General features: G+C 33.7%; 2 long non-coding RNA genes across 3 annotated transcripts; both read right to left on the bottom strand.

Moving 5' to 3' along the window:
* Positions 1-2,534: 2,534 nt before the first annotated feature.
* LOC123913097 lies at positions 2,535-5,019 on the bottom strand. Of its 2 annotated transcripts, XR_006811565.1 has the most exons (7): positions 4,886-5,019; positions 4,550-4,689; positions 4,179-4,268; positions 3,226-3,347; positions 2,976-3,105; positions 2,767-2,887; positions 2,535-2,635 (listed from the first exon to the last, which is right to left on the bottom strand). It is a non-coding gene; the product is annotated as an uncharacterized LOC123913097 (long non-coding RNA). The 2 variants fall into 2 exon arrangements; XR_006811566.1 differs by lacking the exon at positions 4,550-4,689.
* A 7,419-nt stretch (positions 5,020-12,438) lies between these two features.
* On the bottom strand, positions 12,439-13,286 carry LOC123913095. Its single transcript, XR_006811563.1, has 2 exons — positions 12,848-13,286; positions 12,439-12,696 (listed from the first exon to the last, which is right to left on the bottom strand). It is a non-coding gene; the product is annotated as an uncharacterized LOC123913095 (long non-coding RNA).
* Between the last annotated feature and the right edge of the window lie 1,530 nt (positions 13,287-14,816).

Genomic DNA, 14,816 nt, shown 5'->3' with positions numbered 1-14,816 from the left:
TTTGAAGACCAAATCGAAGCAAATACCTAAAGTTACGAAGTTACTTGACCAAGAAGCAAGAAAAGAGGAAAATGCATTAAAAGGACAAAAAAGGAAGAAATGCGTACGCTCAAACCACGTCGTACCAAAAACGCCATAACTGGAACTACGAGTGTCGGATCGAGGCATGTGACCATGCGTTGGAAAGCTAAGACAAAGAGCTACAACTTTCGTGTTGGATAAAAAATCTAATTATGCACGACATCACGCCACGATGGAAATGCTGAAAATCTGCACAGAATTAGAAAATCTTGTGCGCCAAGTAAAAATCTCATCGTGCCACGATGGATATCATCGCGGTACGATGGTGCGTGCAGCCCAAGTCCAAAAACACTATAAATAGAGCTCTCCTCCTTCACAATTATTCATTCAAAAGTTTAGAGAGCTATAAGCCTCTAAGTAGCAAAGGAGGAGGTGCAAACACTAGTACAGAAAACACTTTTTACATTTGGCCAAAACCCCATTTTACATCTGAACCCAGTCAGATGTAGACGTACAAGAAGTAGTAAGTTTATGCTTTTTACATCTGACTTATGCCAGATGTAAAATGTACATTTTTTCACATCTACCTAAACTTTCAACAGATGTGAAATCTTCACTTTTTTTTTAAAAAAAAATCTTTTTTTTTTTTTTTGAAATCTTCATTTTTTTTTTAAATCCTGCGTTTTTTTTTTGTGGAAGCTGAACCCATTATATGAGGCATCCTTGTATAACATTAATCATTTAAAACATATGTGTTCATTAATTAAGTGTTTTCCTTCTATAACCAAGCTTAAAGTTCACCAATAATCAAGACCAAATAAATCCATCAACACATTAATAAAAGAATTTCAAGGGAATAATCTAAAAAAAAAAATCTTGTATAAATCTTACTCACTTAGAAACAATTATTCGTTCGACAAACCTTAGACATATACTACAAGCATACAAAATTAGAAACAAACCCACTAGAAGCCAATTCGACTAGGAGGGCTAAGGAGCTCTCAAGGCATAAGGTTTTTCTATATGTTTATTCTTTCTTTCTTTTCTTATTATGGTACTAAATCCCTCTAGGTTAGGTTAAGTAGATGAAATCCCCTAGGAATGCTTGAGATCATGTAATTTGGTTCGAACAAGACTATTTACAATTGTTATTCAGTTATTATCTCTGTTTACTTCACTATAACAAATTAAGGCCTTTAATAGCGCTTTTTTTAGCTTTTAATAGCGCTATTACTGATACATCTATTATAAGTTCGGTGCCTACAATAGCGTTTGATAAGCGCCATCATATAAGTTCAAGCAAAAACCTTCTTGCAAAAACCGCTATCGTATGTAAGTTGGCGCCATCTGCTAGGACTTTGGAAGCGAGGTTTAATAGCGTTTTATTCTAAAAGCGATATTATATTTCAGTTATTTAATAGCGCTCGTGTGTAAAGCGCTACTATAGTCCTTCCAGCAAACAACTTTTAATAGCGCCCGTGCCCAGAAGCGCTATTATAAGTCCTTTTTCAAATTAAAAAAAAAAATCCTTTTTTGTCTAAATTTTGTAATATATTGTACTTTGATAACCAAAAAAAAAAAACTAAACAAATTTTATTAATCAACAACACATAAAAAATAAGTGACGTGCACTACAACATAACCAAGTATGGGATATAAAATAATCCAACAACAAAATACAACTCAAAATTTCAAACTTAATCAATCCTTTGCTTATAGCATGTATGAATGACACCACTCAGTTTCTAAATCGTTGATCTTTAGTACAAGAGAAAAGCCTTAGTTTAGCTCATGTGGTGCCTGAGTACTAATGCTTAGAGGCATATGCAATTACACATAATCAACAGAGTCACCTAAAATGTCTACAGATGAGTAGGGATGGCAGAAAAATCCAAACCCGTGAGACCCACCCGAACCCAAACCCAAGTCAACGGGCGAAACCCGAATTGACTGGGTTTGGGTTTGGGTTTGGGTGACACCCGAAAATATGGGTGTGGGTTTGGTATCACTCAAACCCACACCCGAAACCCATACACCCACCCGAAACATGTTAAAATTACCTAAATACCCCCACATATATATATAAGTGTAAAAGTAAAATTAGGTTTTTCACAAACCACAAACCAAAATTGTGTTTGAATTTTGCTTGAAAGTTGGAAGAACTTAATTTTGGTTTAGTTGTAATTTAATTTCTTAAAAGACTATTTTGTAATTTTAAATTCCCTTGTAATTTTAAACCTATGTTTTTGCTAAGTGATTGACAATATGTTTAAATTCCATTGTTTTTGCTTAAATTTACCTTGTTTTGCTTAAATTTGCAAAGTAGTACAAAATGTGTTGTGGGTTTGGGTTTGGGTGTAAAAAACCCGAACCCAATGGGTGTGGGCGTGGGTGTGGTTTTGCCACCCGAACAGATTTGGGTTTGGGTTTGGGTTTGGGTGTTGATTTCGGGTGTGGGTTTGGTATCACTCAAACCCGCACCCGTGGGCGCCCATTGCCATCCCTAGATGAGTGCAACGTGGACCATTTCTTCCCATTTAACAAAGTCACTTTGTCATTAGATCTTTTTCGACTATTTGATTTAATCTTTCCTCTGGATGTAGAGCTTCTTAACCTGAAAGTTATTCATAGTATACAAGATACAAGAACGAATTTAAATTCAATGACTCCCTAGGGGTTACAATAGAAGAAAAATCATTGGCTCATAATATGCTAAAGCACGAAATGTAAACAAATTTGACATACCTCTAGAAAATTGTCATTGAACTACCCATACAGAATTACGTCAAATGTCATTTGACCTTCACCACATCAAGCTAATTCTTTGAAAGCTATAAGACAAGCTTGTAACTCTTTAAAAAATTTACTGCCAAAGAACCAGAAAATCCATCACTTAGTGTTCAAACTTGAATGAAACATAACAAATAACACTAACAAGAAAATAAGCTACTCACAAGTCATGTCTTTGGGAGTAATATTGAGAAGTTTCACAATTAAAAAGAAGCATGATAAACTTTAATACCGGGAGACACCAACCAAAAATATAAGTTCTCAATGACCTTGCCAAGTGAATGCTCTAATAGGCTGACAAGAAAATCAAGAAGCCAGCTCAAAACCAGAAATATAGGAGAAATTGTCAAACTAGATAAACTACAAGCTTTATTATGATATCATTGCAATGACTTATTGGTTCGAATGAAGCACCTTCGACGGTGGCTGGGCATATCAGAACTGTTGCTGAGTAGATATTGATGTCATTTTGAATCCACAACCCTCAAATGCAGGGCTTAATCATAACAAGACTTTCAAATGTCTTGAAACAAAGACTACAATGAACATGAATGAGAACATGAAGTTATTACTATTATCATGAAATTACTCATGTGATATGAATATAACAGGTCCTATCGAAGCATTTGACAATTAAAGAAAAACTTGTGAGCGTTTAGGATGTGCCAAATATATTCAAGACATAAGATACAGCCCTTGGTCTCTGCTAGAAGACAATACGTGAAAACTTTGATTGCTTTTGTATCTCTTGTTTATTGTTTTTCTCACAATGAACATGGTTATGTTCTGAGACTTATCTTAATTTACTAAAAACAAAACATCCAGCATACATAAGTGAGTGATACTTTGTTTCCATGACTAAAGAAGTCCAACATTAGAGAGCATACCTTGACTAAAGAGTTCTTTGAATATAATAATAACCCTGAAGTAAAAGACTAGCTATGTGGATATTAAAAGAGAAATCATCATTTCTAACACAAATTGAATCACTGATGTACATTAAAAAAAGGCTCAAAATACACAGGGTTATCTAAAGCCCCTGCATACATTTGGTCGCATTTATGATTAGAGGAAATGATCAACTAAAAGTGGACAAACAAATTTTATCCTACAATAAATAAGTCCAAATCAAACACTTGAAATTTATAACAACACATAAATTTAATGAGAAACTTATGATATACAGAAAATGGTGAATGGAGTGCATTAACTTAATCAATTTAGGACATGTGCAGTGTAACTAAAACATGATTAGATTAATAACTTCAGCTCATTACTACATCAGTATATAGTAACTTAAATAGATGAGTGGAGTAAAGAAAACTTGAAAGAGCAGGCATTCCAAAAACAAATCAGCAGATACTCACAATAGGATGGGCAAGTAGCTCTCTAAAATTGTAGTTGTAGATGTTTTCTCCCAGCAGGGCAGAAAGAGACAAGTGATGAAATGCCAAATCCTAACAGTTCACAAAAAAAGGAGCATTCAATAATATCATATATGCAGATATATAGAAAATATATCATAGACTACTATGAACTATCCTGTAACCTCTAAAGCGGAAGACCATTTGTTGCCCTAATTGAGAACAGAATTGCCTTAGCTACAATATTTTCCTTAATTATGGGGAGTAATTAGTAAAGACAAAATGATTGTAGGATCTACAACTAATTGCAAATATAACAAAAAGGCTATATGAATATATATCATGTCATGCAAATCTACTATATCCATTGTTACCTTGTTTAATACAAGATTGAGGCAGTTCTTTGCTGCATCAACACTTATATTATTTGACAGAGATGTTCAAAATACACTCAACACAAAAGCAACTAATTAAATTGTTGGAAAATCACTCTATCAATGAATTACCTTCAATTCTACAAAGAGCAAAAAAAAAGATGGTGAATTAGAGCAAAAGGAGGAAGAAGAATAATATCCAATTTCAAGGAACAAAAAAATACAGCTAGCTAGCTGTATTTTTCATTTCTTTACTACAATTATATAACCAACACACTTATTTTCAGATTATTCTTTATTAATAAACCAAATATTAAGATTAGTTACACAACATACCTTTGGCAAAATGAGTTGCAACCCTTCTATCTTGTTGATTTGCTTTCACAAGAGACACACCACACAAATCTACAAAACATTGTTAAAGCAAATGAACTTAAAATTAGAAAAAATATAAACATTGCGAGCGAGACTGTGAGGAGAGCTAAATAGAGATGAGAGTGATATTGTGTGAGACTATGAATGAATGAAACTGTGAGCATAATGGTGACGCAATTGCGGGTAGACGTGAGGCAGGAGATGTCAAAAACTAAAGGCTTAACTACACATTTGATCCCTTACGTTTATTTTATGTTTCAATTTGGTCCCTTATGTTTAAAAAGTATCAATTTGGTCCCTTACGTTTATTTTAGGTTTCAAGTTAGTCCTTTCCGTTAGTTTTGTCACTAACACCGTTTGAACAGTACACGTGTCAGCGTGTCCAAGTGCCACGTGTCAGTCCACATATGCAAATTGACTGCCACATGTGACAAAATTGACGGAAAGGACTAACTTGAAACCTAAAATAAACGTAAGGGACCAAATTGATACTTTTTAAACGTAAGGGACCAAATTGAAACCTAAAATAAACGTAAGGGACCAAATGTATAGTTAAGCCTAAACTAAATAAATACTCTAGAAATAAATTAAGTGGTCATTCCATGGCATATAAGTTTTCCTTTTCAGCCGTTGATAAATTGTAAGTAACCATTTCTAACTTAACTAGGCACAAGAAAACAGTATCATACTTTCATAACATTTATAATAATAAAATCTAAAAGATACATGTTAACTAATTAGGGAAGTAGAAACAGCAGAATATCGTAAGCTATATTGCTCATAATTGAAACAAAAACACTTGATTATCATTCACATGTTAACTTGAGCATTGGTTTTAAGAGTGAGATTATCATTCACGTCACACTTGATTCTTGCAGTTACCCTTCCATATCAATCAATGTTCTCCAAATTAACACCAAATGCAAAAAAAACATCATAGTTATGAATTCAATGTAATATTATACAGTATAATAAAAAAAACTTACTAAAGACGGAATGTCAAATTATGTTACACAGATACCTAGAGACGGGTTCTAACGAGACGTGATTCAATTGCGGTGAATGATGGAAAACGATGAAGAGTTTCTGGGTTCAATGACCTCTGGAACGATGGACGGTGGTGATTCTGTGTTCAACGACCTATGGAACCATGGACGGTGGTTAATGATGGGGAAGATGTTTTAGGGTTTCAACGAGTTCTGGTTTCAACAAGTCTTAAGATTTTGGGGTTTAGGATTTCAACGATTTCGTGAGTAGGGTTGAGTGACGAGGAAAGAGAAGAGTGAGGTTTTTTGGGTTCACTCGATTCAGGAGAGCGATGGAGAATGAGTGAAAAACGATGGAGGATTTCTAGTTTCAATTGATTGAGTAGTGAGAAATTCTGGATTCAATCGGCTAGATGAGAAAAAAAGGGTTCCTGGTTGTGGAAGAAATTTTGATTGAGTGATGAAAAGGGTTCTGGGTGAGGTTGAAGAAACTGAGTGAAGAAGGAGAAAAAGGTTCGCGAAAAATAAAAGAAGGTTCTGGTTTGCCTAATTATTTTATTTAAACTAGAAAGACGTATAATAGTGTTTTCAAACAAAGCGCTAACATAGGGGTACAATTATAATAGCGTTTTAAAAGAAAGTGCTATTATAGACTCCGAATATTTTGGTTGATAACATATAACAACGCTTTTATGGAAAGCGCTTTCGTAAGGGTCACCTATAATAGCGCCCGACGAGAAACCGCTATTGTATGTATCCCTGTGCAATTTTTAATACCGTTTTTTCAAAAAGTTTAATAGGCGCAATTATAAAGCAAAATTGTAGTAGTGCTTATACACTTTCATATATGAACGTACACATATTTTGATAGTAATTAGAGTCGAAGTGGATCCCGTGACACATCTAAGACTCCGAATCAAAGAGATAATATAACCAACTAATATGAGACCATTAAATTTAGTATCTGAAGTTAGATTTGTGATTAAGAATTACACATAGTTAAATTCTGCATGATTAGGATTAATCAATCAAGGTAAGTGAACACGTGACAACTTGTTAAACATTGAACTCGAGGGTAGAGATACTATAAAAACATAACTTGTTAAATGTTGAACTTAAGGGTAGAGATACTATAAAAACAAGGGGAAACTTACTAGCGGTTCACTAAACCTTAAATCAAAGAGCAATAGAGATAAGGAATGGTAGCACTGAACTTATCATAATAGAAATTAATCACCAGGTACTAACTAGATAGTGAGCAAATATAACGCCAGCTACCAAGCATGAATAGGGGAGGGATTCGAAAAGTACTTAACCATATTTTCTCATCTCAACTCAGACCTTTACGTTTAATTACTCTTTACTTTAATTGCTATTTATTTTCAACTATTCAAAACTCTTTCAAACAAACAAAGCGAATGCAAAGTCTTTTATTTTAATTTACTTTTATAGCATCAATTCATAAACTGAACTAATAGCTTTGGCACGATCCCTGTGGATACGAACTCATTCTAGACACCTAGAGTGTGAATTATTACTCGACGACAAACTGATCCACTTGCCAGACTGTAGTCAGTAATATATTTATATATATGTATTTGAAAAAAAAATTACTTACATTCTTGCCAAAGGAAAATTGAGTTGGTGACGACTAATAGGAGCGATAAAAGGCATTCTAGTCCATGTCCACGTTTGTAGCAGAATCATACATCCTCCAATTTGGCTAGCGCCATGTCTCGATGCTTGACTCAATTGATGGTATAACCATGCTAAACACGCCGAACCCCAACTATATTATCCTACTTTGCTTAAATCATTTAACGCTACAAGGTATTTCATATGTATACCGCTTCCCATAGTATCGGGCATTAAAAGCAACACGTCGAACCCCAACTGTATTCTCCTACTTTCACATTTAATGCTAAACACGTATTTTGACCGACAAAATCAGACATTTTCCGTTCAAGAAACTGTCCACCCGAATGAGGGTCGGTCAATGGGTGATTTCATGGTTGATCTTCTTAACAAGTGTTGTGACTGTGGTAGATTTCAAGCTTTACATCTACCTTGTTCACATGTCATATAGCTGCTTGTTCTAGTGTTCGTCAAAACTATCAAGTCTATATCTCTGAAGTGTACAAAATTTCTACTGTATTCAATGTTTACAACAAACCTTTCAAGTCATTCGCAACAAATCTTTTTGGTCCCCTTTTCAAGGCATCAAACTATATGCAAATGAAGAAATGAGAAGAACCAAAAAAGGTCCTCCAAACAGTACTCGAATAAGGACAAAAATGGACGATTTTACAAAACAACCAAGAAATTGCGGGTTATGTAAACTACCAGGTCATAATCGTAGTAACTGTCCAAATGTTTGGGGTCCATCTACTCGACACTAGTTATTTTCTTTTTTTTGTTAAACTTGTATTATCTTAATTATTAGTAAATTATATTTGTTGCAATATTAATTATATAAGTTAAATGTTAAGTGTTCTTCTACTAGATTTTAAATATTAAATAAATAAGAGGTTTCAATTTATTGTTCTTCATTTTTTATGATGTTATATATTTATTAATTTTAAAATAATTATTTTATAATTATTTTAAAACAAAAATAAAATAAACATTTCCACACATAATAAAACAAAAAAAAGGGAATTTCGCATAATTCGGTGCATTCCACACAGAATTTTGTGCGCCTATATAAAAAATAATAGGAGAATGTTAACTTGTGCCCTTAAGGCACATGTTAAGGAAGCAAAAATAAAAATTATTAAATGCTAATTTGTAATGCTTCAGAATACCGCCACACAATGTGGCGGAACTAAATAGGAAAAATTTGACAGTCAACGTCCACTTTGAAAGTGTGACATTTGGGGAATTTGTTTCAAAGTATGGCTAAATGGGAATTTATGTTTCAAAGTGTGGCAATTTTGTCAAAAACCCAAAATCTTGTGTCTAGCAATTGTGTTTTTAATTTTTTTTAAAATTTGGTATCCGGCCTAATAACCGGCTAATTTTAAAGACCAATCATTCAATATAATAAATTATCCAACACATGAATATGACACTATTCAAACATAAAAAACTTAGAGAGGACCATGATGAAAAACCAACCTCGTTTTCAATTTTAACATAAAATCTACCCAGATCACTGATGCATTTGAAATCTTTCTACAGTCAACTTGGACAAACATTTGATGCTTTGCATTTACCTTAAAGAGATTTTGAATTCATCGTCAATGAGAATTTATCTATGACATTGAATATAGGAGAACTTGAAGAGTTTCTATACAAAATGGTTATAGCATCAATCAGTTATAGTTAGAACCAGGGACGTAGCTAGGTAGAGCTCAGGGGGTTCAATTGAACCCCCTGAACTTGAAAAAATTATGTATATATCTTGTACATTTTGCACTTTGAATCCCCTAAAATTTTACCTTTGAACCAACCAAAGAAAATAAGAAAACACAAGAGAAAGAAAACAGAGAGAAGTGAGAAGATGCAGGCCAAAAAATAAAACAGAAGAAAACAGAAACTGGGAAGAACTAACGCAGAAAAAAAACAGAAACTGCGGCAAGGAAGATGGTGCTGCTATTTAGGTTTTGTTTAAGCCAATTTGGGCATTTTACTATATATGTCCAGCTTTTAATTTGGAAGGAAAATTGCTTTTTTCCCCCATTGTTTCCTCCAAGGCCCCCCAAAGTGACCATTTTGACCCTATAAATGCGTTTGGACTCTAGAATCCGAAATTTGTTTGTTATGGTCCATACAATCCGAAATCAGTTTAAACAAGCAATTGGCTGGTTATGCCTGCCTTGTAGGTGATGTTTTGCCCAGAAAAACCTGGGTTTGGACTGTACAATCCGAACGTCCTTATTTTTAACAGTTTTGGAGTATGGAAGCCGAAACTTGTTTGATATGGACCATACAATCCGAAACCAGTTTAAACAAGTCATTGACTGGCTATGCCTGACTTGTACATCGTTGATGATTTGCCCAGGAAAACTTGATTTTGGACTGTACAATCCGAAATGCTTTGATTTTTAAAATTTTGCATCATTTCGGATTCTACCAACCGAAAACGCTCATATTCGGTGTGTAGGATCCGAATAGAGTCTATATAGCCTATATTTCAGAAGTTGCACTTTCATAACCACTTGGACACTCAATTGGGTGCTTTGGAGCTAGGGCGATTTTTTTGGCGTATCAGAGACTTGAAAGCAACGTTTATTCACTCAAAGAGGGGCGCAATACTCAATCGGAGTCATACAAGAGGTAATAAGCACTTTAAACCGTTAATTTTTTCAATTTTAATGGTTTTATGATCGCAGTCGCGTTTGGCTCATACAATCCGAACCCATTTCGGATCCTACATGCCAAACTGGACAGCTTTTTAAAATTTTGAAATTTATTGTGTTAGGTAGGGTTTGTGATGGCCAAACCTCCGTTTGAAATGAAACCGAACATCGATGAACCCAACATTGCACAACCTAATGTAGTTGAACCCGCAAATATTGTGGTTAACACTGCCAATTATTTTTTTAAGTGTGAAAAGTATAAGGTCCAAGATGAGATGATCGAATGGTGCAAAAAAGAGGCTATAAAAGCTGGATTTACTATGGTGATTGTGAAATCAGATATGGGGCATATCCTTGCAACGGCCTACAACCGCGTTGTAGTTTTATTAACTAAACACAAGATTGGTTATTGTGAAACCTATTTTCCACTGCGCGGTCGTCCACCGTTGGATCCATTTGCACGCATTATGTGTGTTGGTATGGTTCCAAACCATTTTGTGTATGTTAAATTGAAGGTTGGGTGTCCACTGCCTCCAACTTGTAAGGAATGGAAAAATCATAGGGCGCCAGAGTCTGAGACTTGGGAGGATACATTTATGGATCGGATGGTTGAGTTTGACGAACTCATGAAGAATGAAAAAGGTGACATGAAGATGGAAACAAATGAAGATGATCCTGTAGTTGTGAGAGACAAATGAAGATGGAGCCAAATGAAGACGAACTCATTTTGCTTGAATTGTTTTTAAGTTTGAAGTTGTAATTTACGTTTTAGAGTTTGAAGTTGTGATTTATTTGATTATGTTTGAAGTTATCGTATGTAATGACAATGGTTATTTTTAACTTTTAATTTAGTGCAAAAGAGCAAATTCCGAACATGCATAATGTTGGCCTGCAAAACTGTAAAAAAAATTCTGCAGAAAACTTGATTTTGGACTGTACACTCCAAACCTGTAATTTTAGTGACCATTTCGGTTCGCATGATCCAAACCTGTGATTTTCATGACCATTTCGGTTCGCAGGATCCAAACCTGTGATTTTCGTGACCATTTTGGTTCGCAGAATCCGAACATGGCTTGTTTCGGATCCCACGAACCACACATAATATATTTCGGATCCTAGGATCCATAGCTTCCTAAACCCCCCAAATTCAAGGTTATTTTGGGATTTTTGGGGGGTTTAAGAGAAACATGGGGGCAAAAAAAGCAATTTTCTTTAATTTGTGTGTTCATTTTTGGGCTCTTTACTATGTGGCCCAGGGTATTTTATGTTTTTAATTGCATTAACATAAGTAAAAAACAAAGTGCAAAATTTTAAGGGTCGAAATTTTTTCTTAAAACTATATGGCATCCAAAAAAATATATATTGTTTTTATTTTTTTGGCTCTAATGCTCTAAATTATTTAAAAAAAAATAATTATACTCCCTTTAGTTACTAATATAAGCAAAAAACCACTTTTAAGGTTAATTGAAAAATTGATGTAACCGACCTTAATATATGTCAGTTACATCAGTTTTCCCATAAACCTAAAAAGTATTTTTTGCTTACAATAATAACCGAAAGTAGAGTATCTCACTAAAATAATTATATAGTTAACTAACACTTTTTTGACTATTTTCCATTATTAAACTATTTCCCATTTTTATTTTTTTAAACTATATGTTAATTTAAGTCATTTTCAATAAAATTTTCTCTTTCAAAAAAATAATTGCTAACTAGAATATAAGAGACATTTTGAAGCAAATTTTTTTTTTTGAAGTAAAATAGTCTGAACCCTCTGCTTCGGGTTCATGGATACGCCACTGGTTAGAACCAAGAACTATGAAAGGTGTTAGTGTGGTTTTGAGGAGTGATACTTCAGTAGCAAAATAGAGAGTTTGCTGGAATTTTTGTTGACTTTGGAAGAGTTGTTGGAGACCGGATCTGAGGTCATCATGGAGTTAGCTAAAATAACTAACTCTTTTCAGTCATTTTGTTTGATCATTACATTCACCTCATGCTTTTATTTATACGAAAATGCTAAACAGTGCCCCCGGGCACTAGTTAAGGATGCAAAAATAGTAATTTGGCATTGGAGTTTGTGCAGTCAACTTCTCGAAAGGTTAAAAAGTGTTATTTACTTTTCAAAACTTTCTAATTTTGGTTTCCTTAACCAGTGCCCCGGGGGCACCGGTTAGCATGACCCTTATTTATAGGTTTGTTTAATACTAATAAACTAACCAATGACTCATCAATTCAATTCATCTAGATCCTTCTAAAATATGATTAATCACATAACTTAACTAATGCAACTTGGATTATTATATTCTCTGGGGCCTATATATAATTCATTACAGATCTACGCAAAAACCCACACATAATCCCATTGTCCATGGTATACAACGACAACCTCCATTGCCGCATGGTGTCCCCTCAACATATTGTGAAAATGAACAATGACGACCCACGACCGGACAACTTTCTTTTGCATTTTTCATCGGGAATATTACTGCAAATTAATGGCAAATGCATTATTTAAAGTTAATTGGAAGGAACCAATACATACACATTAATTTATATGAACCCCTATAAAAAATTACGGTATATATATATTGGTGAGAAATTAAAGATGAATATATAGGAAGTTAAAATATACATACGGAATGCGGTAAGCAGGAAGACAGCGAAAATAGCGAGCTTAACATAAGCCATTGTTTGATCAAAAGAAAGAAACAACTAGAATTGTTTGTTTGTTAACAGCTTAATTATATTCAATTTGTCTTGTATCAGTTCATTCTTGCATGCAACAATTTATAGAGAGATGTCCATATACTATCACTGCTACTAATATCCTTCCTTATTTAATTGAGAAGAAGGAACACGAGCTTAGATATAAAAATCATAAATTAATTAATTAAGTAATTGTTGATGGAGATATTTAATTTTTTAAAATGTCTTGTATCTTGAACCCGGCCGCGGGGCATATGAGAGTACAGTAATCGGCTAATCGCATAAGATTCTATCTTATCTTTATATTGCTTGAAAATTCCTATAGTACCTTTCGCATACTTTAAAAAGAGATGTTTTTACATGGTCACATGACCAAGAAATTTATATTTGGTCATAAGATAAATCAGTATTTTAAAAAAAGATTAAATAGTCCAAAAATCCTAACTCAACTGACAGAAATGCTGAAATTGTTAGTCTCAGACGTTATGACAGTGTTCAACCCCGGTCACTCCACTTTATGTGTGTGAGTTTTCAATGGTGTTGTCATTTCATCTATCAACAAAAAAAAAAAGAATTAAATAATGTTTACTTTTCAAATTATTTAATGATTATGATAATGTGTTAATATTTTTGGTGAGTGTGACCAAATGTAAATTTTTTGGTCATGTGACCATTTAAGAATATTTCCTTTAAAAGACTACTACTCACAATTGTATATATTTATTTTGTTGGTCTATGTCCTCTAATTTTGTTAAGTGACGGTGTTATTTGCGTTGTTAAGTGACGGTGAATATTTGCATTTTTAAGTGACGGTGTTATTTGCGTTGTTAAGTGACGTGATTAATTGCGTTGTTAAGTGACAGTGATTATTGGCGTTGTCAAGTGACGGTGATTATTTGTGTTGTTGTTGCTGCATTTGTGTGCTATGTTTCTATAGTGTGTTTCTTTATATGATTGATGACGTGTTATCCGCCTAACTTTTTGGAAAAATAAATAATTATATATTTTTCTAAAATCTTTTGATTGGTGAAGTGTTTTATTATTATTTTATGACATTTTCTTATGATGAGTATGATTCAATTTGGATAAGAAAATTGACTCTTACATTTAATATTTTAGGTACTAAAGGAGATGCTTGTTTGATGTTTTGATTTGAAGCGTGTACGGGGTGACAAATGGATTTTTATAAATTGAAAACTTTATGTATTGAATAGTCCGTTGAGACACCCATTTTATTTTAATTATTTTGTGAATAAAGTTTTTTTAAATGATTTATTTATTTAAAATTCGGGCTGTTACGGTAGTAATGGAAGGGAGGGGAATCCATGGCAATTAGAGCGCCAATTGTTATGAAAAACTTTTTAGTTGTTCGTAAATGGAATAGATGATTGCTAAAAATTACTAACAAACTACACTAAGCTAAAATAACTAACTCTTTTCATTCATTTTGCTTGATTATTACATTCACCTCATGCCTTTATTTATAGGTTTGGTTAATCCTAACTAGGGTTGGGAACAGGCCAGGCCAGGCCTTGATAGGCCTGAGCCTGGCCTACGATTTGTCTTCAGGCCTGAGCCTGGCCTGCGGCCTATCAAACGTTTTTTTTTTTTTTGCCTGGCCTGAGCCTTTTAAAAGCCTGGCCTGGCCTTGTAGCCTATTTAAAAGCTTGTGTTATATTAAAGCTTCTCTATATAGTCTTTTTAAATAGGTTAAACAGGCCTTAAAAAGTTCACATTTAAATTTTTATAATTTTTACAACATTAAGAAAAAGCTAATAATATGATTAGCACAATAATTAAAAACTACTAAAATAACAAATACGATTACGACAAAGTCGCCATAATACAAATTGTTTGCTAAGTGTAGTCAGCAACAAGCCAACAACCAAAATATAGGAT

Source organism: Trifolium pratense, linkage group LG3 (genome assembly GCF_020283565.1).
Source record: "Trifolium pratense cultivar HEN17-A07 linkage group LG3, ARS_RC_1.1, whole genome shotgun sequence".
NCBI lineage: Eukaryota > Viridiplantae > Streptophyta > Magnoliopsida > Fabales > Fabaceae > Trifolium > Trifolium pratense.
Note: the sequence above shows the minus strand (reverse complement) of the source record. Positions and strands in the feature narration are given on the sequence as shown.